Source organism: Schistocerca gregaria, chromosome 8, assembly GCF_023897955.1.
Source record: "Schistocerca gregaria isolate iqSchGreg1 chromosome 8, iqSchGreg1.2, whole genome shotgun sequence".
In the NCBI taxonomy this organism is placed as follows: Eukaryota; Metazoa; Arthropoda; class Insecta; order Orthoptera; family Acrididae; genus Schistocerca; species Schistocerca gregaria.
Window position 1 is genome coordinate 78,787,888 of NC_064927.1, and position 25,574 is coordinate 78,813,461.

A 25,574-nucleotide genomic window follows, 5' to 3' on the forward strand; every position below is an offset into this window, starting at 1 on the left:
CAAATTTTGATCTCCGACTTCTCGGAAATGCCTGAGCAGCGTATCATGCTAGAGCACCATTCGCTGCAACTGCACTAAGCATAATTGCAGAATGTGGTGCAACACAACGTGGCAGTACACAAAACTGGCGCTAATAGCATAGCCACGTAGGGAACACACACGACACAGATATGTAAGTCCACGGTATTGGTGATAAGTTGAGAAACCCGTCGCGAAACACATATGCTACATTACGCCACTCTTTCCTGCGCATGTACACAAACATCAATATAGGGTATGATCACAGGCTGCAGAACGGGTTGGCATACTCTGGATCAGGTGGTCGAGCAGCTGCTGGGGTATAGCCTCCCATTGTTGCACCACTGCCTGTCGGAGCTCCTGAAGTGTCCTAGGGGTTTGAAGACGTGCAGCGATACGTCGACAGAGATCATCTCAGACGTGCTCCATTCGCCTGATATCTTCTGTTTCAATGTACTTCTCTACGATGGCAGCTCGCTGGGGACGTGCGTTATGACCCATCAGGAGGAAGGTGGGAACCACTGCCCCCCTGAAAAGGCAGACATACCGGCGTAAAATGACGTCCCAGTCCACCTGACCTGTTACAGTTCCCCTGTCAAAGACATGCAGGAGTGTACGTGCACCAATCATAATCCCACCCCACACCATCAAACCACGACCTCCATACAGGTCCCTTTCAAGGACATTAAGGTGTTGGTAACTGGTTCCTGGTTCACGCCAGATGAAAACCCGGCGAGAATCACTGTTCAGACTATACCTGGACTCGTCCGTGAACATAACCTGGGGCCACTGTTCCAATGACCATGTACTGTGTTCTTGACACCAGGCCTTACGTGCTCTCCTATGACCAGGGGTCAGCAAAATGCACCTTGCAGGTCTCCGGGCGAATAAACCGTGTCTGTTCAGTCGTCTGTAGACCGTGTGTCTGGATACAACTGCTCCAGTGGCTGCGGTAAGGTCCCCAGCAAGGCTACCTGCAGTACTCCGTGGCCATCTGCGGGCACTGTTAATGAGATATCGGTCTTCTTGTAGTGTTGTACACTGCGGGCGTCACGTACTGTAGCGCCTGGACACGTTTCCTGTCTGCTGGAATCGTTGCCATAATCCTGAGATCACACTTTGTGGCACACGGAGGGCCCGTGCTACGACCTGCTGTGTTTGACCAGCCTCCAGTCGCCCTAGTATTCTACCCCTCGTAACATCATCAATATGTGTCCTTTCAGCCATTTCCAACACACAGTCACCATTCGCACGTCTGAAAACGTCTACACACTTACTCGCTGCACCGTACTCTGTCATGCACCAACACACCTCTGCGTATGTGGACTGCTGCCAGCGCAAGCGTGCGACGACCGCAGGTCGAATGCACCGCATGGTCATACCCCGAGGTGATTTAAACCCGCAAACCGCCCACCAGAGCATTGTTTCACCATGTATCAGCATTATCCTTAAGTTATTAACATGAGTGTACATTAAGCACCGCACTCGCGCGAAACACGAAAAACTCGATGAGCCGTTGCGTGCATACTTGCTCGCTCAGAAAGTAGACAAATACAGGTTGGGCAAAGTAGAAATGGTCCAGAAAATATTTACAGTAAGACTGACGCGCTACTCAGCACTGCTAATGAACACCTCACGAGATGCTACAAACTCCGATCAATCTTCCGGGTTGTATCGTCGTGGTCGAGGAAACTATTCTGTTCCTGACATTTCGTCCGCAGCTACGCTGGACATCTTCACAGGTGTGCTCCTAGGTCCTCTCGGCCGGACGTCGGAGGCAGACGTAAATCCTGTGACGAAGGGGCGCGGCAGAAGGTTACAAGAGGCGGCCGCCCTCCGCCGACGTTTACGCAGCGCCGTGCTACACTTGTCAGACTGTGATGCAGTCGTAACGGTTCCGTCTGACGCACAACAACAACAACAACAACAACAACAGCAGCAGTAGCAGTGTTTCAGCACTTCTGCTGTCGCTCTTGTGGTGTCTGACTGTTATCAGAGTACACTTTACAGCCCGCCCACTCTCTTCGCTGCATTAATGATTTGATGACCCATGTTGTCTAACGTCCCGTACCCGCCAGGGTAGACGAGAGCGCTAACGCGCTACTTCTTGGACTCGGGTAGGCGCGCCGGCCCCGGATCGACGAGGGCCGGTGTGCCGGCCAGCCTGGATGTGGTTTTTAGGGGGTTTTCCACATCCCGCTAGGTGAATACCGGGCTGGTCCCCATGTTCCGCCTCAGTTACACGGCTCGCAGACATCTGAACACTTTCGCACTAACCCGTTCATTACACTCGACGCAGACATTTGGGGAACACTTCTTGCGTCCCAGGGTCTACGGCGTGGCGGCAGGAAGGACATCCGACCACCCCTTAAACATTAACATGCCAAATCCGATTAACGCTGGCCGACCCAGCGTAACTGCGGGACAAGGCTCAAGCGACAGATAGATAGTTGTCTAACGTTCCATATTTTACACAAAAGGCATCAATTCCGAGGAATATAGCCGAACTCCTCCAAGCAAGATTATAACTTACCGCTAACGCAAAACTACTTTCGTGTATGACAGCGGTCGGAACGATATTTCATATGGAATTAAATAGTGCACTGTAGTTATCTATAATTTTGAATATGCAACTGAAACAGAACGTACTTTTGATTACACAATAATAAATTGCGGTAGCCGCCGCAAAAGTGTGCAAAAGTTAATTGTTAATTATGAAACTGAAACTGAAATTACGTAATACTATTGTGCAGGCAGACAGAAGCGGAATAAAATTGCACACGCGCAAACTTGAATGGTACAGCTACGTATGACAATATAACTTTAAGCTCATTAATAATGCATTAGAATTCTTTGTATTTAATGAAGCTCATTAATTATTAGCTATTAGTAACGCATGACGGGGGGTGTACTGACCGACATAACTCACTGTAACGCTTTCTGTCGTCTGGCTTTGTGAAGCAAACACCCAAGGCTAATCACTATTTCATAGTAAATATTACTTCAGGAAAGTTCGTAGTGACTTCAATAATTAACAGCAAATACCTCAAAAAAATTATGAAATGCTCAAAAACACATGAAATATGTTAAACACGCTAAAAAAATGTAATAATCACTTCTGTTAAAATTATATATTCGCTTTAATTTACCCAAGTTACTTTTATTTTGCACTGTTTTACTTATTTGCTGATAAGTATCAGTGTGAACACTACAACGCACCTTGAGCTTAGTTTTGTGAACTGGCTGATTTTTAACTTAACTGCCAAATGGAATAACATTTCTCTCAGTTGAAATAATACTATCTCTTTAACATACGATTGATTCGGCGAGAGCGGTGAACGGATGAGAACCTACTGACGATAATGAGCAACACTCCAGTTTCCCGGATGAAATTTTCACTCTGCAGCGAAGTGTGCGTTGATATAAAACTCCAGCTCGGGACCTTTGAATTTCGCGAGTAAGTGCTCTACCCAAACACGAGTCACGACCCCTCCACACAGTTCAAAGGCAAAGGTCCACAGTTCGACTCTTGGTCCGGCACACGGTTTCAATCTGCCAGGAAGCTTCAACGCCCTAGTTCGTTACAATTTAACTGAATACACTATAATGCTCAAATACTGCACCTTCGACGCTGACAAGCCGTATACATAACGAAACACACAAATGCCTCGATCTTAATTTGTGGCAAGTTGCAAATGATGCGACGTAACGCATTACGTGGCAATGATTGATCGCAGCGGGCTCTTCTTCAACAACAAGCAACTTTTTATTAACTTTGTCCACACAACACTCTTATTCCAACACTTTAGTTACCAATACTTCTCGCATAATTGGTACGTACTCGCTCAGCCATTTACATAAGACGACTTGCATGCTCGGAAGGTCGCTGGCTGGACGCTGCGAGGACGACGGTTTAGAAACCGATCAAACATAGCGAAATATGTTCTCAGTAGTTTAGAGAGGAGGACATACAACGAGCATCAGTTTCCTCAGTCCGTGTAAAGAAAAATGCTGAATTACAGATGCAGCCTTGTCACATTACATACTTCTCTTCTTGTTTATTCGAAAAGTATAATGAAAACAAAGTTACATTACGAGGCCAAATGTGTAGTATTCAGGATAAAATATGCATTTAAGATCAGAAAAACGTCTGAAAATACTTCGCTGAGACTGTGTTATTTACGAAAGCACTGTGACACTTACTGCATGCACACGACAGAAATTAAAAAGAAGCAGCAATTGTAAGGAGTAGTTGCTAATGTTTTGGGGAGTCCCATATGGCGGCGCAAACTTCAAAGTAACGTACATCGTGAGTCTGTAGCGCCATCTCCATTTATTACACATCCAAGCTTGAAACATATTCTTTGGAAGTTATACTGTACAAACGTCCTTGACTCGGACGATATTTTTACCACAAAGTTCTACAATATTTTTCTTCAATCATTTTGTTATAAATATATTATGGTTTTTAAAGTAGCGAATGTTAATGAAAGGCCGGCCGGTGTGGCCGAGCGGTTCTAGGCGCTTTAGTCTGGAACCGCAAGACCGCTACGGTTGCAGGTTCGAATCCTGCGTCGGGCATGGATGTGTGTGATGTCCTTAGGTTAGTTAGTTTTAAGTAGTTCTAAGTTCTACGGGACTGATGACCTCAGATTAAATCCATTTGAAACATTTTTTGGTTAATGAAATTAGTAAAGTACACTCATACCGAAGAAACAACATAAAAATTAAAGAATCAATTAATTGTTAACGATGAGGAGCCGTGTTGTGGTATTATAAATTGACCTTTCAATTTGCCACACAGGCAAGAACTCATGGTGATCGAGATGGTCAGGAGACTGCTCTGTCTCTTCCGATCCTCTTTTATCTTCTTCAAACGCCTCACGCACTCGTGACAGGGTTGTCAACACGTTGACTACTGTTGAGCCGTACTGCTGAAAATATCCATACAGTCTACACTTTCTGTGAGTTGATCCTCGTATGTTTTAAACTGTTTCTGGATACACCGGTTGGAATAGTTTGATGAAAAAATCCGTTTACGATGCGAACATTAGACACTGCGTATAAGATTACGCAACAGTTCTGCAGAGTATTCGTGGAGTTTTTCTGGTACATAACAGTGAATGTTCTGTGACTTGACATACTCTCTAACTCTGAACCAAGCCTCGTCTGACGAAATGAAAAGCTGAGGATGCAGAAAGCCTCTTTCAACTTGTCTTACAAACCACCAACAGAACTCACCAGCACCCGAACGTTTATGTGGCTACAGTAACTCATGCACAGCAGTAAAATTGCTACGTTAGATAAGCTGCACCTTATTAATAACGTTTGGAGACGACATTTTTTTTTAATACGCACTTGCAAAGACGAACTGCATTGAGATTTCGTTGGATCATGTTCCAGGCTCTCCTTCAGGCGGGCAATGTTTTCTGGTGTTCGGTCGCTTTTCGGATAGTTACACAGAGACCGTTTCGTGCCATTTTGGCACTAAGTTGTTGCACTGCAGACTTCGCTGAAGGTTTCACCAAAACACTTCCAGTCTTAAACTAGGAGGACGAGAGTAGCAGTTAGCGTCCCGTCGACAAAGTGGTCGTTTGAGACGGAGTCCCTTCCGGCATTTGCCAGAAGTGACTGAGGAAAATGACGGCAAACCAAAATCAAGGTGGTCGGACGTCGGTCTGAACCGTCGCCCTCCCGTGTGCTGACTCACCAGTGCCTCAGCCGCCTCGGCTCGGCTCCAAGTCTTACTCTCTCGCACAAACAGTTCCACGAGCAGTCGAGAATGAGCACACGCTGTTTCACCGTCGACAACATTTTGCGCTGTTCCTCTCATTCACGCACAGTGAAGTACCCGGGCGGAACACGCTTAAGATGCGCAAGCGCAGGCGTGACAGCTACCGAATGACGCATCGAAATCACGGTTTCCAGCATTTTCATGAAAGGTAGTTCTCTTGTTAATTACTAGTCGATACAGTACTACTTCATGTGAGGGTGAGGGCGCTTCGGTCGGGATACCGTGACTTTTTATGGCGATATTACACGAGAACACGTCGAAAGACTGGACAGTATATGCACAATTGTCATGAAAGCTACGGTGTCACCGCCAGACACCACACTTGCTAAGTGGAAGCCTTTAAATCGGCCGCGGTCCGTTAGTATACGTCGGATACGTCGCCACTATCAGTGATTGCAGACCGAGCGTCGCCACACGGCAGGTCTAGTCCAGAGAGACTCCCTAGCATTCGCCCCAGTTGTACAGCCGACTTTGCTAGCGATGGTTCACTATCTACATACGCTCTTATTTGCCGAGACGACAGTTTAGCAATGCCTTCAGCTACGTCAATTGCTACGACCTAGCAAGGCGCCACATTCAGTTACTAACAGATAATATTGTGACTCATGTACCGTCAAGAGCGACGTTCATCATTAATAGATTAGTTAAGTATCAAACTAATTACGCCCGCTTTCTGAATTCTCATTCCTTGTCATGTTCCAGGCCTCACGTGATTATAGTTCTTCTCTCTTCACGCCAGCGTGCGTGAGCTAAAACGCGTGCGTTTGGCCTCCTCTACTAACACGGTGTTAGCTCTTCTGCCAACTACAACAAAAGCATTCACAGCGCGATTTTTACGGTAGCGTCGCAGCGTAATTTCGGTAACGGCCACAGGAGGGCGAGAGCAATAATATCGTAGTCGGGTGGTAACAAGGGCCAGATCCGCGTCGGTCATACGTTGCGGGCCTGTCTTGCTTGTACTGAAATACAGGAGGATCTGCAACGAATTGACGCATGGTGCAGGGAATGGCAATTGAAACTCAATGTAGACAAGTGTAATGTGCTGCGCATACATAGAAAGAAAGATCCCTCATCATTTAGCTACAATATAGCAGATCAGCAACTGGTAACAGTTAATTCCATAAATTATCTGGGAGTAGGCATTAGGAGTGATTTAAAATGGAATGACCATATAAAATTAATCGTCGGCAAAGCATATGGCAGACTGAGATTCATTGGAAGAATCCTAAGGTTCAAAATGGCTCTGAGCACTATGGGACTTAACTTCTGAGGTCATCAGTCCCCTAGAACTTAGAACTAACCTAAGGACATCACACACATAAATGCCCGAGGTAGGATTCAAACCTGCGACCGTAGCGGTCGCGCGGTTCCAGACTGTAGCGCCTAGAACCGCTCGGCCACCCCGGCCGACAAGAATCCTAAGGAAATGCAATCGGAAAACAAAGGAAGTAGGTTACAGTACACTTGTTCGCCTACTGCTTAAATACTGCTCATTGGTGTGGGATCTATGCCAGATAGCGTTGATAGAAGAGATAGAGACGATCCAACGGAGAGCGGCGCGCTTCGTTACGGCATCATTTGGGAATTGCGGAAGCGTTACGGAGATGACAGATAAACTTCAGTGGAAGACTTCAGTGGAAGACGCTGCAAGAGAGACGCTCAGTAGCTCGCAACGAGCTTTTGTCTCGAGAACATACCTTCACCAAACCTTCCACGAACGATACGAGACTGGAAGGGAAGGGAGAACCGGTAGAGCTACTCAAGGTACCCTCCGTCAGGTGCCTTGCGGAGTACGTATGTAGATGTAGACGATGCTTTGCACATCCTGTACTCTAGCAGGGCCCCTGACCCTGCAGGAGGCGGCGACTCCTGCCTCCCGAAGCCGACGACCAGGGAGCTGGGGCAGTGAGCCGGTAGCAGCGTGCAGCCAGTGTTTCCCTCTGCAGCTCTGGCGTTCCCGCGTTCCCCCAGCCCTCCAGAGTCCTTCGGCACCTCGTCAGTCGGCCAGGAGCGTTCAACACAGCAGACAACACGCCGAACAAGCAAACCGCCGTCTGTTGGCCTCCAGCCAGCGCCTGGGGGGAGGGGATCCACATTTGTATGCGGCCAGCAGGAGCGCCGCGTCTTGCAGAGGCTACCAACCTAAGGCTGCCTTCACATTCTGCCTAGGAACGGAATTACGAAAGATGACTGTACTTTGTACAGGACGTTACTGCGGTCTTCAGTTCTGAGACTGGTTTTGATGAAACTCTGCACGCTAGTCTAGCAAGTGCAAACCACGGCTCAACTTCTGTAAACTACATCCATTTGAAACTGCTTACTGTAGTTAAGGCTTGGTGTATCTCAACAATTTTTGCTCCCTTCCCTCCCCCCTTCCACAGAGATACAATTCCTTTCATAAGCTAACTGACGATTCCTTCATGCCTAGGGAGGTGTCCTATCGAACAATTCCTTTTTGTTAATCGAGTTGCGCCGCACATTTCTTTTTTCCCCATTCCATTCATTACTTCCTCATTATTTATTGCAGTCTTCCATCTATTTTCGACATTCTTTTCTACCACCTCATTTAAAAACCTTACATCCTCCGTAGCTCTCCTTATTGATTACTTCATTATAATTGTTTTAAGGTAATTTCAATTTAGGTAAGTCGTAACAAAGTAGATATACTGTAAGGTGTATCTAATGGCCCTGAGCACTATGGGACTTAACATCTGAGGTCATCAGTCCCCTAGAACTTAGAACTACCTAAACCTAACTAACCTAAGGACATCACACACATCCATGCTCGAGGCAGGATTCGGACCTGCGACCTAGCGGTCGCGCGGTTCCATACTGAAGCGCCTACAACCGCTCGGCCACACCGGCCGGCGAAAGTGTATCTAGGAACAGGTTCAAGACAGGACTTATTAGTAAAATACTTCACATACACTGAATATTTTCCTCTGCAAATCCGAAAGTCTTGTTTTTTTAATTATTATATTGATATTTGTTTATTTAATAGAAATATTATTCTTATTTTGTCCTAGTACATTTTATAGAACTGATTTTTTATATTATAGTTTATTGGTAATATAAGTGATTTACGAAATATTAAATAAAATTTATTACAGTAGATTCAATTGTTGTACCTTTTGTGTCAGGGTATATCAAAATTATAGCATTTATTTTGTTGTCTTTATTTAGATTGATCTATCAACAGCTTATAGTTAATGTATCATAATTATTGTTACGTTGTTCGCTGAAATGAAATCTTAATCCTTTCCTAAGGTATATAGTGTCTTCAAATAAAAAATTATTTTTTTGACGTTGATATGTTTATATTTAATTTTTAAAATGTAAATATTAACTTATTTATTCTTTGAGGGATAAGCTTTGAAGTTATTAACCTATAATTTAATTGTTGTTGTTGTTGTTGTTGTTGTAGTCTTCAGTCCAGAGACTGGTTTGATGCAGCTCTCCATGCTACTCTATCCTGTGCAAGCTCCTTCATCTCCCAGTACCTACTGCAACCCACATCCTTCTGAACCTAGCTTAGTGTATTCATCTCCTGGTCTCCCTCTACGATTTACCGTTCGATTTTCACATATAAAAATGCAGTAAAGGAATCAGGCAAAAAGGAATACAAAAGTCTCAGAAATGAGATCGACAGGGAGAGCAAATTGGCTAAGCAGCGATGGCTAGAGGGCAAATGTAAGGATGTAGAGGCTTATCTCACTGGGGGTAAGATAGATACTGCCTACAGGAAAATTAAAGAGACCTTTGGAGAAAAGAGAACCACTTGCATGAATATCAAGAGCTCAGATGGAAACCCAGTTCTAAGCAGAGACGGGTAAGCAGAAAGGTGGAAGGAGTATACAGAGGGTCTATACAAGGGTGATTTTCTTGAGGCCAAATTTATAGATATGGAAGAGGATGTAGATGAAGGTGAAATAGGAGATATGATATTGCGTGAAGAGTTTGACAGAGCACTGAAAGACCTAAGTCGAAACAAGGCCCCGGGAGTAGACAACATTCCATTACAACTACTGACAGCCTTGGGAGAGCCAGGCCTAACAAAACTCTACCATCTAGTGAGCAATATGTATCAGACAGACGAAATACCCTCAGACTTCAAGAAGAATATAGTAATTCCAATCCCAAAGAAAGCAGGTGTTGACAGATGGGAAAATTACCAAACTATCAGTTTAATAAGTCACAGGTGCAAATACTAACGCGAATTCTTTACAGACGAATGGAAAAACTGGCAGAAGCCGACCTCGACGAAGATCAGTTTGGTTTCCGTAGAGATACTGGAACACATGAGGCAATACTGACCCTACGACTGATCTTAGCAAATATATAGACTTAGAGAAACTTTTTACAATATTGACTGGAATACTCTCTTTCAAATACTGAAGGTGGCAGGGGTCAAATACAGGGAGCGAAAGGCTATTTACAATTTGTACGGAAACCAGATGGCAGTTATAAGAGTCGAGGGGCATGAAAGGGAAGCAGTGGTTGGGAAGTGAGTGAGACAGGGTTGTAGCCTCTGCCCGATGTTATTCAATCTGCATACTGAGCAAGCAGTAAAGGAAACAAAAGAAAAAATCGGAGTAGGAATTAAAATTCATGGACAAGAAATAAAAACTTTGAGGTTCGCCGATGACATTGTAATTCTGTCAGAGACAGCAAAGGACTTGGAAGAGCAGTTGAATGAAATGGACCGTGTCTTAAAAGGAGGGTATAAGATGAACATCAACAAAAGCAAAACGAGGATAATGGAATGCAGTCAAAGTAAATCAGGTGATGGTGAGGGAATTGGATTTAGTCATGAGACACTTAAAGTAGTGAAGGAGTTTTGCTATTTGGGGAGCAAAATAACTGATGATGGTCGAAGTAGAGAGGATATAAAATGTAAACTGGCAATGGCAAGGAGAGCGTTCCTGAAGAAGAGAAATTTCATAACATCGAGTATAGATTTAAGTGTCAGGAAACAAAAAATGGCGAGTCTGTAACGTACCGAGAGTAAAGACAGAAATGGTATCCCCCGCTCAACATGTGAACTGAATAGAAGGGAAGATGGTTAACGTACTGTGTTGTGTCTTACGCAGCAGACATATAAATGAAGCACTGCACCAGCTGCGGAACAGTGTTGGCTCGCGACTCCAAGTCTCTTATCAGCTGACAACATTCCTACGAGTTTCACGTCAAAGAGGCCGCCGCTAGATTATTTTTCTTGGGAGCGACGCGTGTCCTCCTGGTGACTTCTGTCGACAGAAAGGCAAGCCGACACACACTGAAACAACAGCGTCGCGTGTCACACACATCACGCCCGGGACCTACCGCCCATTTCACGGGTATGTGATGCCCTGTAGCAGTAGCAAGCATCTGGAGATATGCCTAAGTTACATAGCTGTAAAGGAAAAAGTAGAAAAGGTTGTTTAATATTCCCGGGAGGTATTGCTGGCCAGAGTCTTGAAGACAAATAACATCTCACACCTGACTCTTTTAAGACTCTAACAGCTATAATGAGCGAGATGGCGCAGTGGTTAGCACACTGGATTCGCAATTCGGGAGGGCGACGGTTCAATCCCGTCTCCGGCCATCCTTATTTAGGTTTTCCGTGATTTCCCTAAATCGTTTCAGGCAAATGCCGGAATGGTTCCTTTGAAAGGGCACGGCCGATTTCCTTCCCAATCCTCCCCTCACCCGAGCTTGGGCTCCATCTCTAATGACCCCGATGTCGACGGGACGTTAAACACTAACAACCACCACCACCATCGAACAGCCATGGGTAAAACAGCGCGATTAAAGATTATTGGAAGTCGCTAAGTGATATCTTTATCAAACTCTGAGTGAGTTGTTGTGGTTTTCACTCCTGAGACTGGTTTGATGCACCTCTCCATGCTAGTCTATCCTGTGCAAGCTTCTTCATCTCCCAGTGACTACTGCAACCTATATCCTTCTGAATCTGCTTGGTGTATTCATCTCTTGGTCTCTACGATTTTTACCCTCCACGCTGCCCTCTAATACTAAATTGGTGATCCCTTGATGCTTCAGAACATGTCCTACCAACCCATCCCTTCTTCTAGTGAAGTTGTGCCGCAAACTTTTCTTCTCCCCAATCCTATTCAATACCTCCTCATTAGTTATGTGATCTACCCATCTTGTCTTCAGCATTCTTCTGTAGCACCACATTTCGAAAGCTACTATTCTCTTCTTGTCCAAACTATTTATCGTCCATGTTTCACTTCCATACAAATACTGGTAGAGCACTTGCCCACGAAAGGCAAAGGTCCCGAGTTCGAGTCTCGGTCGGGCACACAGTTTCATATCAGCGCACACTCCGCTGCAAAGTGAAAATCTCATTATGTAATGTACCTTATAGACATTTGCCCATTCACTCATTACGCCAGAACAGTTACTTTTCTTCATATATACATAGTTAAAAGGCTACCCAGCCATTGACTTTCGTCTGTGCGAATGCGCACAGGTTGCCCAAACTCTTACGGGAATCGCCAAAGCGTGCGCGAGTAATGAGTGAATGGGCAAATACCTATTAGGTTCATTACATATGTAGAATTGTGGACTGTTGGGAATGTGAGTCTCAGGGGGAGCCGTCAAAGGGATAAGTCACTGCAGTCGCGCTGTTCATCTGTGTCCTCGGTGGCTCAGATGGATAGAGCGTCTGCCATTTAAGCAGGAGGTCCCGGGTTCGAGTCCCGGTCGGAGCACACATTTTCAGCTGCCCACATCGAGGTATATCAACAACACCTGTCGGCAGCTAAGGGTTTCAGTCAGTCATCATATACTGTTGTGACGCAACAGCTGCCGCACAGTCTCCTTCAAGTACCACTCCTCTACATTTAGCGAACAGTATTTCTCGACAATATCGACGGCTTTATTCTCATTTATTTCTGTAAGCACCAGTTTGCATAGCCCCAGAAGCCCTGTTTGGGCCGGCCGCGGTGGCCGTGCGGTTCTGGCGCTCCAGTCCGGAACCGCGGGACTGGTACGGTCGCAGGTTCGAATCCTGCCTCGGGCATGGGTGTGTCTGATGTCCTTAGGTTAGTTAGGTTTAAGTAGTTCTAAGTTCTAGGGGACTTATGACCTAAGATGTTGAGTCCCATAGTGCTCAGAGCCATTTGAACCATTTGCCCTGTTAGCTATACAGGGTTAGCAAATCCGTCGGAATGCACAAAGGACAGGGACGGATGCAGGTGACCAGACAGGATGCACATACGTACGTGTCACGTGGCAGAGTCGTATGTAGACGCATCAGGGGTCCTACGTTACACCAACTGCACACGCCCTACAGCCCTACACTATTACAGAACCTCCACCAGCTTGAACACTACCCTGCTGACATGCAGGGTACATTGATTCGTGAGGTTGTCTCCTTACCGTACACGTCTATCTCCTCGATACAATTTGAAACGAGACCCGTCCGACGAGGCAACATTTTCCCAGTCATCAACAGTCCAACGTCGGTGTTGACGGACCCTGACAAGGCGGGAAGCTTTGTGTCGTGCAGTCATCAACAGTAGACGAGTGGGCCTTCGGCTCCGAAAGCCCACATGCGTGATGTTTGAGTGGTTCGCACACTGAAACTTGTTGATGTCCCAGAATTGAAATCTGCAGCAATACGGGATGCACTTCTGTAACTTCGAATTATTCTCTTCAGTCGTCGTTCGTCCGGTTCTTTCAACATCTTTTTCCGGCCGCAGCGATGCCGGAGATTTGATGTTTTACAGGATTCCTGATATTCACGACACACTCGCGAAATGGTCGTTCGGGAAAATCCGAACTTCATCGCTACCTCAGAGATGCTGTGTCCTATCACTCGCGCGCCGACTATAAAATACGTTCAATGTCACTTGTATCTTGATAACTTTGCGTTGTAGCAGCAGTAACGGATCTAACAACTGCGCCACACACTTACATAGGCGTTGCCGACCGTAACGCTTATTCTACCTGTTTACACATGTCTGCATTTGAATACGGAAGCCTACAGCAGTTTCTTTGGCACTTCACTGTAGAAAGGAGGTAGGATCATTCGGCATAGGCATGCCACTACGCGCCAGACTGTCTCTGGGCGTGAGAACAGTGGGGTGAGACGGTCAGTTCATCGTGCCGGGGCATAGAGAGACAGTGACGATTCACCTAACAGGCTTTACATTTAATATTTAAATGTTAATGTCCATATCCAACCGTACTGCTGGCGTTACTTCAACTGACAACTTGCTAACAATAACTTCTATAACTTTCTATTCCCATTCAGAGACTAATTACAAATGTCAGTTGTTGCTGTATCAGGAAGTCGTTTCTGAAAGTATTTGTTTGGAGTGTAGCCATGTATGGAAGTGAAACATGGACGATAACTAGTTTGGACAAGAAGAGAAAAGAAGCTTTCGAAATGTGGTGCTACAGAAGAATGCTGAAGATTAGATGGGTAGATCACATAACGAATGAGGAGGTACTGAATAGAATCGCGGGGAAGAGGAGTTTGTGGCACAACTTGACTACAAGAAGAGATCGGTTGGTAGGACATGTTTTGAGGCATCAAGGGATCACAAATTTAGCATTGGAGGGCAGCGTGGAGGGTAAAAATCGTAGAGGGAGACCAAGAGATGAATACACTAAGCAGATTCAGAAGGATGTAGGCTGCAGTAGGTACTGGGAGATGAAGAAGCTTGCACAGGATAGAGTAGCATGGAGAGCTGCATCAAACCAGTCTCAGGACTGAAGACAACAACAACAATAACAACAACAACAACAACAACATGATCGTACATAGCGTTCGTGTTCTGCTACTCGTAAGCTGACAGATCTCCTATGTAGGCAGCTCCGCACTCACACCGTAGTTCGTAAACATCTGCAATGTTAAGACTGTTGACTATATGCTTGGTGGAACATATCATTTCGTGGATCCTGTGACTGCTTCGAAAAATCGGTTTGAAACCTCGATGGGGGAGGACGTTGCCTAGTCGTTCACTGACGCCTTTTACATACGGTAAGTGTACCAGTGGAAGCTTCTCTTCTTTGCCTTCTTCTCGTGTTCTGCTCCCTTTGGTTTTTGCTACCTTTCTTATGCTGATGTCATCACAGCCTTGGCACGAAACGTGTGTTGTAGTTCCAGCTACCAATCGTTGAAGACATGGAAATCCAGGAATAGCCTCTTTCCTTCCATTTTCCCTTACGTCATGACTAGCCAATCATATCAGGGGGCCAATTAAAAGTTTTACAACAGTGACATCAGACATAGACAGTTTGTAATAAATAGAAGCACCTATCCCCATGCAAAACTACTCGTGGCCTGAAGAAGGCCGTCGCAATTCGGCCAAAACATCCGTTCTAGTTTATTATTGTTGTTAGTTTTTAGCAATGACGCGGCATAATACCCAGAAGAATTTTGATCACTATGTCACCAGTTGCGGAAGCCTACGTTCTTATAAATGGAAGCTAATTTGAATGCGAACGGGTTTCCTACGCGGTATTAGGCATGGTAATCTGTTGTGCTTTTGGTGTTTCCATATATCGATATGTTAAGTCGATTAGATGATGATGAACATTTCTTGGACAAAATGTGTTAACTCCTAAGGGGCCAAACTGCTGAGGTCATCGGCCCCTAGACTTGCACACTACTTAAACTAACTTATGCTAAGAACAACACACACACCCATGCCCGAGGGAGGACTCGAAACTCCGGCGGGAGGAGCCGCGCAATCCGCACGGCATTTCTTGGACAAAATCATCTGTCCTGACGAGTCGACCTTTCACTTAAGTGGCAACGTTAACACATAACTGTAGGATTCGGCGCAGTGGAAATCCACGTCAAACATGTTCGTGATAGCCCTAAACTGAACGTTTTTTGTGCACTGAGCAACAAAAAAGTGAAGAGCCCTTTTGCCGTGAGAGAACCATCAACGGGATAGTGTACCCTGATACGTTACAACAATTTCTGATACCACAGATCGACGAGGATGACCAAGGATGGAGCACCACCGCACTACCTGGCTGACGTCCGGAATTTTCAATGAACTGGCCGAGATGCGCCAGTTGCATGGCCCCCACATTCCCCACACCTGACACTACTCATATTTTTTTAAAAATGGGGATTCATAAAAGATATCAAGTTTGTATCTCCTGGGCCGACTTCTCCACCTCTAAGAATTTACGCCGCCATTGAGCAAGTAGTACCTGAAGTGCTATAGCAAATTTGGGAAGAAATTAACTTCTACATCGACATCCATACTCGGCAAGCCACCTGTGGTGTGTGGCGGAGGGTACCTTGAGTACCTCTATCGGTTGTCCCTTCTATTGCAGTCTCGTATTGTTCGTGGAAAGAAAGATTTTCGATATGTCTCTGTGTGGGCTCTAATCTCTCTGATTTTATCCTCATGGTCTCTTCGCGAGATATACGTAGGAGGGAGCAAATATACTGCTTGACTCCAAGGTGAAGGTATGATCTCGAAACTTCAACAAATGCCCGTAACGAGCTACTGGGCATCTCTCCTCCAGTCTTCCACTGGAGTTTGTCTATCATCTCCGTAACGCTTTCGCGATTACTAAATGATCCTGTAACGTAGCGCGCTGCTCTCCGTTGGATCTTCTCTATCTCTTCTATCAACCCTACCTGGTGCGGATCCCACACTGCTGAGCAGTATTCAAACATTGGGCGAACAAGCGTACTGTAACCTACTTCCTTTGTTGTCGGATTGCATTTCCTTAGGATTCTTCCAATGAATCTCAGTCTGGCATCTGATTTACCGACGATTAATTTTATATGGTCATTCCATTTTAGATCACTCCTAATGCCTACTACCAGATAATTTATGGAATTAACTGCTTCCAGTTCCTGACCTGCTATTTTGTAGCTACATGATAAGGGATCTATCTTTGTATGTATTCGCAGCACATTAGACTTGTCTACATTCAGATTCAATTGTCATTCCCTGCGCCATGCGTCAATTCGTTGCAGATCCTCAGGCATTTCAGTACAATTTTGCATTGCTACAACCTCTCGAAATACTACAGCATCATCCGCAAAAAGCCTCAGTGAACTTCCGACGTTATCCACAAGGTCATTTATATACACTGTGAATAGCAACGATCCTACCACACTCCCCTGCGGCACAACTGAAATCACTCTTACTTCGGAAGACTTCTCTCCATTGAGAATGATATGCTGCGTTCTGTTATCTAGGAGGTCTTCAATCCAGTCACACAATTGGTCTGATAGTCCATATGCTCTTACTTTGTTCATTAAACGACTGTGGGAAGCTGTATCAAACGCCTTGCGGAAGTCAAGAAAAACGGCATCTACCTGGGAACTTCCGATGGGATGTGTGCAAGATAACCGACGGAAGCCACATACAACATCTTTAGTTTAAGGTAAAAAGAACTTGATGTGTGTCCCAACAAAATAACACTACACCCAGCTCTATACCTTTTTTTCAATAAATTTATGTGAATATTTAAAGTTGTTAAGTCCTGTTTGAAACACCCTGCAGTTGAAGCCGTTTGTAAACGCTGTTTATGCAGGGTGTTACAAAAAGGTACGGCCAAACTTTCAGGAAACATTCCTCACACACAAAGAAAGAAAATATGTTATGTGGACATGTGTCCAGAAACGCTTACTTTCCATGTTAGGGCTCATTTTATTAAATCTCTTCAAATCACATTAATCATGGAATGGAAACACACAGCGTCAGAACTTTCCAGCCTGACTTTAAACACTTTGTTACAGGAAATGTTCAACATGTCCTCTGTTAGCGAGGACACATGCATCCAACCTCCGTCGCATGGAATCCCTGAATCGCTGATGCAGCCCTGGAGAAGGGCGTATTGTATCACAGCCGTCCACAATACGAGCACGAAGAGTCTCTACATTTGGTACCGGTGTTATGTCGACAAGAGCTTTCAAAAGAAGAGCGTACGAACACTTCGACTGAAATGTGCAGAAGCTCCACCATGCATGAACCACATGTTGTGCCGTACTTGTAAAGGCACATGTTCTAGCAGCACAGGTAGAGTATCCCGTATGAAATCATGATAACGTGCTCCATTGAGCGTTGGTGGAAGAACATGGGGCCGAATCAAGACATCACCAACAATGCCTGCCCAAACGTTCACAGAAAATCCGTGTTGATGAAGTGATTGCACAATTGCGTGCGGATTCTCGTCAGCCCACACATGTTGAATGTGAAAATTTACAATTTGATCACGTTGGAATGAAGCCTCTTCCGTAAAGACAACATTTGCACTGACATGAGGATTGACACGTTGTCGGATGAACCATTCGCAGAAGTGTAACGGTGGAGGCCAATCAGCTGCTGATAGTGCCTGCACACGCTGTACATGGTACGGAAACAACTGGTTCTCCCGTAGCACTCTCCATACAGTGACGTGGTCAACGGTACCTTGTACAGCAGCAACTTCTCTGACGCTGACAATGGGGTTATCGTCAACTGCACGAAGAATTGCCTCGCCCATTGCAGGTGTCCTCGTCGTTCTAGGTCTTCCCCAGTCGCGAGTTATAGGCTGCAATATTCCGTGCTCCGTAAGACGCCGATCAATTGCTTCGAACGTCTTCCTGTCGGGACACCTTCGTTCTGGAGATCTGTCTCGATACAAACGTACCGCGCCACGGCTATTGCCCCGTGCTAATCCATACATCAAATGGGCATGTGCCAACATCGCATTTGTAACCATTGCACTGACTGCAAAACCACGTTTGAGATGAACACTAACCTGTTGATGCTACGCACGGATGTGCTTGATGCTAGTGCTGTAGAGCAATGAGTTACATGGCAACACAAGCACCGAAGTCAACATTACATTCCTTCAATTGGGCCAACTGGCGGTGAATCGAGGAAGTACAAGTACATACTGACGAAACTAAAATGAGCTCTAACATGGAAATTAAGCGTTTCCGAACACATGTCCACATAACATTTTTTCTTTATTTGTGTGTGAGGAATGTTTCCTGAAAATTTGGCAGTACCTTTTTGTAACACCCTGTATAACCAAGAGAGACCACGCAGCAACTTTTTCCGCGGAGCAAAAACTAATCCGTGCTCTATTTTCTGTTGCTCACTAGCCGTGCGAAAGGTAACAGTGACACACACACACACGGCCAGCAGGGAACACAGAGAGCAAGCAGCCCGCGATGCTGGAGGTAGTGAAGTGGCTAAGGGGGGCGGCGTATACCTGCCTGGAGTGAGCTGTTTGCAGACGCCGTGGCTGATTTACGAGCTGGGTGTGGGGGAGCCGACCCGGGGACAGGCGGATCGTAAAAGGCGCCACACCGACAGCCGAGGCCAGACTCAGAGGCGGCGCCTCAGCACCGCGGAGGTCCCGGCACTCCACGGGCCCTGCACTGCAGCCCGCACTGCCGCAAAGCAGCACGGTTTCAGAAAACATCGTTCTTGCGCAACGCAGACGAATTTCTAGATTTCCGGAAAGCTTTAGACACCGTTCCTCACAAGCGAGTTATAATCAAGCTGCGGGCCTACGGGATATCGTCTCAGTTGTGCGACTGGATTCGTGATTTCCTGACAGGAAGGTCGCAGTTCGTAGTAATAGAAGGCAAATCATCGAGTAAAACTGAAGTGATATCGGGTGTTCCCCAGGGAAGCGTCCTGGGACCTCTGCTGTTCCTGATCTATATAAATGACGTGGGTGACAATCTGAGCAGTTCCCTTAGGTTGTTCGCAGATGATGCTGTAATTTACCGTCTAGTAAGGTCATTCGAAGACCAGTATCAGTTGCAAAGCGATTTAGAAAAGATTGCTGTATGGTGTGGCAGGTGGCAGTTGATGCTAAATAACGAAAAGTGTGAGGTGATCCACATGAGCTCCAAAAGAAATCCGTTGGAATTCGATTACTCGATAAAAACTACAGTTCTCAAGGCTGTCAATTCAACTAAGTTCCTGGGTGTTAAAATTACGAACAACTTCAGTTGGAAAGACCACATAGATAATATTGTGGGGAAGGCGAGCCAAAGGTTGCGTTTCATTGGCAGGACACTTACAAGATGCAACAAGTCCACTAAAGAGACAGCTTACGCTACACTCGTTCGTCCTCTTTTGCTGCGCGGTGTGGGATCCCTACCAGGTGGGATTGACGGAGGACATCGAAAGGGTGCAAAAAAGGGCAGCTCGTTTTGTATTATCACGTAATAGGGGAGAGAGTGTGGCAGATATGATACACGAGTTGGGATGGAAGTCATTAAAACAAAGACGTTTTTCGTCGCGGCTACATCCATTTACGAAATTTCAGTCACCAACTTTCTCTTACGAATGCGAGCCCAGCCTACATAGGTAGGAATGATCATCAAAATAAAATAAGAGAAATCAGAGCTCGAATAGAAAGGTTTAGTGTTCGTTTACCCCGCGCGCTGTTCGGGAGTGGAATGGTAGAGAGACAGTATCATTGTGGTTCGATGAACCCTCTGCCAAGCACTTAAATGTGAATTGCAGAGTAATCATGTAGATGTAGATGCAAAGGTACGAGCACTTCTCAAACTGGACACGGTACAATGCAGTTCTGACGTCGCGGTTGATAGTGCAAGCAACGCTGAAGAGAAACCGACACACTTTGTCAGCTTTTGTCGACCTGGAGAAAGCGTTCAACGGTGTCAAATGGTGCAAATGTTCGGAATTCTCGGAAGAATATCGCTAAGCAGAATACGGCGCTGCGGTCGGCAACGCATATATAAGTGTGTGGCGCAGTTGTTACATCGGTTACTGCTGCTACAATAGCACGTTATCAAGATTTAAGTGAGTATGAACGTGCTGTTATAGTCGGCGCACGAGCGATGGGACACAGCACCTCCGAGGTGGCGATGAAGTGGATATTTTCCTGTATGACCCTCTCACGAGTGTACCGTGAATGTCACGAATCCAGTAAAACGACAAGTCTCCGACACCGCTGCTGCCTGAAGATCCTGTAAAAAAAGAGGACCAATAACGACTGGAGAGAATCGTTTTACGAGACACAAGTGCAACCCTTCTGCAAACTGCTGCAGATTTCAATGCTGGGTCATCAACAATTGTCAGCGTACGAACCATTCAACGAAACATTATCGATATGGGCTTTCGGAGCCGAAGGCCCACTCTTGTATTCTTGATGACTGCTCGACACAAAGCTTTACTACTCGCCTGGGCCCTTCAGCACCGACATTGGACTGTTGATCACTGGAAACATGTTTGCTGGTCGACGGATCGACGTGTATGGAGACAAACTCTTGAATCCTGCATACGAGAAAGGAACTCTTCAAGCTGGTGGAGGCTCTCTAATGGTGTCGGGTTTGTGCAGTGTGCAGTTGGCGTGATACGTCTAGGTACGACTCTGACAGGTGACACGTACGTAAGCATCCTGTCTGATCACCTGCATCCATTCATGTCCACTGTGGATTGCGACGGACCTGGGCAGCAGGACAATGTGACACATCACACATCCACGATGTTACAGAGTGACTCCAGGAACAGTCTCCTGAATTTAAACACTTCCGCTGGCCACCAAACTCCCCAGACATGAACATTATTGAGCATATCTGGGATGCCTTGCAACGTGCTGTTCAGAAGAGATCTCCAGCCCCTCGTACTCTTACGGATTTATGGACAGCCTTGCAAGATTCATGGTGTCAGTCCCCTCCAGCACTGCGTCAGACATTAGTCGAGTCTATGCCAAATCGTTCTGCGGCACTTCTGCGTGCTCACGGGGGCCCTACATGATATTAGTCAGGTCTACCAGTTATTTTGGCTCTTCATTGTACAACAGGTACAAGAACCTAGAGGTACAATAAGAGTGGAAGACCAAGAACAAAATGCTGTAACTGAAGGGGTGTAAGAGATGGACGTAGTCTTCCACCGCTACTGTTCAAACTGTACATCGGAGAGGCAACGACGGAAATAAAAGAAACGTTCCCGAGTGCAATTAAAATTCAAGCTGAATTATCAATGACAAGATTCGCTTGTGACATTTCTATCCTCTATAAAAGTGAAAAAGATTTACAGGATCTCCTGAATGGAATCCACAATCTAACATATGGATTCAGAGTGAATCAAAGAAAGACGAAACTAGATCAAGAAGTAGATGAAGGTAAGGAATTGTGCTATGCTACGTAGGCAGCAAAATTGCCCACGACGGACGTATCGAGGAGGACAAAAGCAGACAAGCACTGGGAAAAAGAGCATTTTTATCCAAGGGAAGTCTGCTAGTACGAAACATAGGTACTTAATTTGAGGAAGAAATTTCTGAAAATGTACGTTTGGAGCACAGCAGTGAATGGCAGTGAGACATGGACGGTGGGGAAACCGGAAAAGGGAAGAATCGAAGCACTTGAGATGTGGTGCTACAGAAGTACGTGGAAAATTTGGTGGGCTGATAAGATTAGGAGGTCCTGCGCAGAATCGGCGAGGAAGGGAATATGTGGAAAACACTGACAAGGAGAAGGGACAACAGGATGGTAGGACATATGTTAAGACGTCAGGCAATAACTGCCATGGTACTAGAAGGAGCTGTAGAGGACAAAATCTGTAGAGGAAGACAGGGACTGTAATACATCCAGCAAATAATTGATTTCGCAACTTCTATTGTATGTTCGACGTCAGTCTCTGGCGAGAAAGTTTACTTGCCACAACAGTCAGCAGGCGGAGAGCAGATTAACCATTCTCCTACGAGAAATAGGTAAAGATCTGCGTTAGACCTTCCCCATCTGCTAGTGGCAGAATTAGAATCAGAGCGTACCACGGAACACCAAAATATCAGAAATGCATGCGGAGACACAGACTGACACTAGCGCTCCAAGTGGCTTGGCAGTGAACTTCGAATTCCGGAAAACACGGTGCGATAATCGGTGTTATTGCTTTGCGAAACACGAGTACTAGATGACAATATTTTTCGTTTTTCTTTATGGGTAGGTCTGTTGGTGAAGTGTATTTATTTTTAAAACCCAATAATGCAATTTAGACCGTGTTGCTGTTTTCCAGTAGAAATTATGTTTCCGATTACGATCTTTCTTGAAGTGCAGCGTAAATGTGTTGCTCGTACGCTGCTTAAGTTTTCGTATTATCCGTAAACGATTTCATGTTTGTTTTTGTTTCATAATAAACTGAAGCTAGTTTCGTCGCATGGTATTTTGTTGACTCTTGTCTATTTATTACAGCTAACAAATCAGTGTACGAATTGCTCGATTTTAAAGCACTGGAAGTATACTGATCGTGTTCTATTTTATTTTTGTTGCCATCGGTTTCTCGTACTCTCGCATGTAATGGAAACCACGGAAATTTTTATTGACTTCGGATAAAATGTACCGCTTGTCGTAGCAGTTAATAACGTGTGAAAACATTTGCTCAACTACTGCCTTATTCTAGCGTTTGTAAGCAAGAGTGCTGCAGTCACCGAGACCAAACCTACATCCACACTCTGGAAACCACTGTGAAATGCTCGGCACTCAATGGAAAGAAGCAACACTGCTTTGAATAAGCAGAATTACACGCTCATTCCGTGACAAGATGTACTAAAACTGAATACCAGAACTGTCAAAAGCTGCTAACAAACAGTTCCCCACCAAACGCGATAAAAAACGGAAAAGGGGTGCAAACAAAAATAACGTAGAGTACGAACAACATATCTGCAACGCATTAAAATGCAGCCGTTCACAGACAGATACGCATGCAATAACAGATACATATAAGCCCGCAGAACACCGTGCAACGAAAGCAGCTTCTGTTTTATATGAAAGAATCGTGTAGCCCGCCAAATATTACGGATGGGAGAAGAACGCAATCAAAAAGGGAGCAACATATTTACTATGGAATTCAAAGAGTGAAATACATACGAGAAGTCGTTATGGTAAGTACAATATGACTAAACCAAGTTATATTAACTATGAAATGGAAACAAACGTGTAATATTAAAAATCAGCCAATAAGGAAGCGAGATGATAGATTGACAAACCTACAGCGCTCCAAGTGGCCTGGCAGAGCACCGAGGGCCGGCCGGGATGGCCAAGCGGTTCTAGGCGCTTCAGTCTGGAACCGCGCGACCGCTACGGTCGCAGGTTCGAATCCTACTTCGGGCATGGATGTGTGTGATGTCCATTGGTTAGTTAGGCTTATGTAGTTCTGAGTTCTAGGGGACTGATGATCTCAGTCCCATAGTGCTCAGAGCCATTTGAACCATTTTTTTAGAAGACCAATATCGTGTTACCGGAAATCCCTACGTGAGTATCACTTCTGTGGTGCGTATCATCGAGCACCGGATTGAACCAGATAGGTACATAGTCCGACTTGGAACTCCATTCAGATACAGGTTGGAAATCCTCTATATTCACTGCTGAAGAATATGAAAACTGCTTTGTCACAATCAGTTCCTTTGCTGCCCACAGTTTGTTCACGTGTACACTAATGGCTCCCGATGTCACGAGACTTCAGCAGAACGCTGTCCATTCCTTGTCTCCCAAGATGAAATACTCCAAGCAATTTCGTCTGCCCCCATACTAGTCAATTTCTACAGCGGAAGAGACAGCGATTCGAGTGAGTATCCAATATACTCGTGATGTCTAGATCCAGATCCTGCTCATAGTGGCACACTCAAAAAGCGTACTGCAATCTACTGAAAACTCTGAGTGGAACAATAGGACTGACATTCAAATACTGTAAATCATACGTGAGTCAATGATTAATAAAGGAATAATTATGGGAATACCCTGTCTAAGGGTCCAGTTCATGTAAGACTGGTTTATAATGACAAGATGGACCAGTTGCGAAGAAAGCCAGTGTTTCCGACCCCGTAATGAACGTCAGTGTAACGTCCTTGGAATTCAAGCTACGGATAGGGAAACTGGTCGAGGAAGAATGGGCAGAGGACTGGCACCTTCCAATCTGCCATGCAGGTCAATACAACGCTACTACACGACCAGCAGTTAGATGCAAGCCCCTCCTGGTTTCGAGAATTTCAGGCCATCAGGTAGCTGTTAACTGCCTCGATACGATTGTGTACCATACACGATTCAACTTCTCCTCACTTACATCGAACAGACATGAGGGATAAGCCTTTCTGCGAGTAGTAGACGAAAGGAGCAGGGGATGTCGACCACTGCTGGAGACGCAGTTCTGTTGACGCACAGCAAAACAGCTCACTACAAGACCTCACAAATTTGATGGTGTTTCTTCCAGGAAATGCTTCTGTTTTATTGTGTTATGAAGAGACCCTAAGACTTGTTTTGTTTTCTACAAGATTCTAACCTGCCTGTAGGAAATTTAGTGTTGTGTCTGCGGCTGCATAATCACTCTAATCTGGAGTATACGCTTTCCAATCTGTATTGAGCTGTTTTTCTTTTCCGTTTTGTCTCGAGTTAGTAAGTCAACTTTCCTTAGATATATGTATTGTACCTGTGTGTACAGCTTGAAACAATTTTAAATCATTTTTCAAAGCTGTAGTTTTATCTGTAGCGAGCTATTGGCAATACGATTCAGTATAACTAACCAAAGATAACAAAACTTGGCCACGTGCGAGAAAGACTCCAGCGCCGAGGGTTCAGTGCTATCCTGATTACTTATACAGAAACGCCAGTATGGTTCACCCATCCTGGGAATCGAGAAAATTTTTGTCGGTTTCCGATACAGATACTGACAAGATATCGGTTCCGGCAATTCCAAGACCGTATAAAAATCTCTACAGCAGTTCCTCACGTACAGAAAGAAGCGTGCAGGGGACTTCAGTTTATTTACATGTAAATATAGAAGATTTAATAAAATATTTATATTTAATT

At 45.2% G+C, this 25,574-nt stretch overlaps 1 protein-coding gene and 1 non-coding gene across 6 annotated transcripts in view; one reads left to right on the forward strand and one right to left on the reverse strand.

The window, feature by feature from the left end:
* LOC126284041 (bifunctional heparan sulfate N-deacetylase/N-sulfotransferase) overlaps nucleotides 1-25,574 on the reverse strand; it is a 1,095,215-nt gene that overhangs the window by 226,033 nt on the left and 843,608 nt on the right. The window lies entirely within an intron of this gene.
* On the forward strand, nucleotides 12,452-12,525 carry Trnak-uuu (transfer RNA lysine (anticodon UUU)). Its single transcript has one exon. It is a non-coding gene; the product is annotated as a tRNA-Lys (tRNA).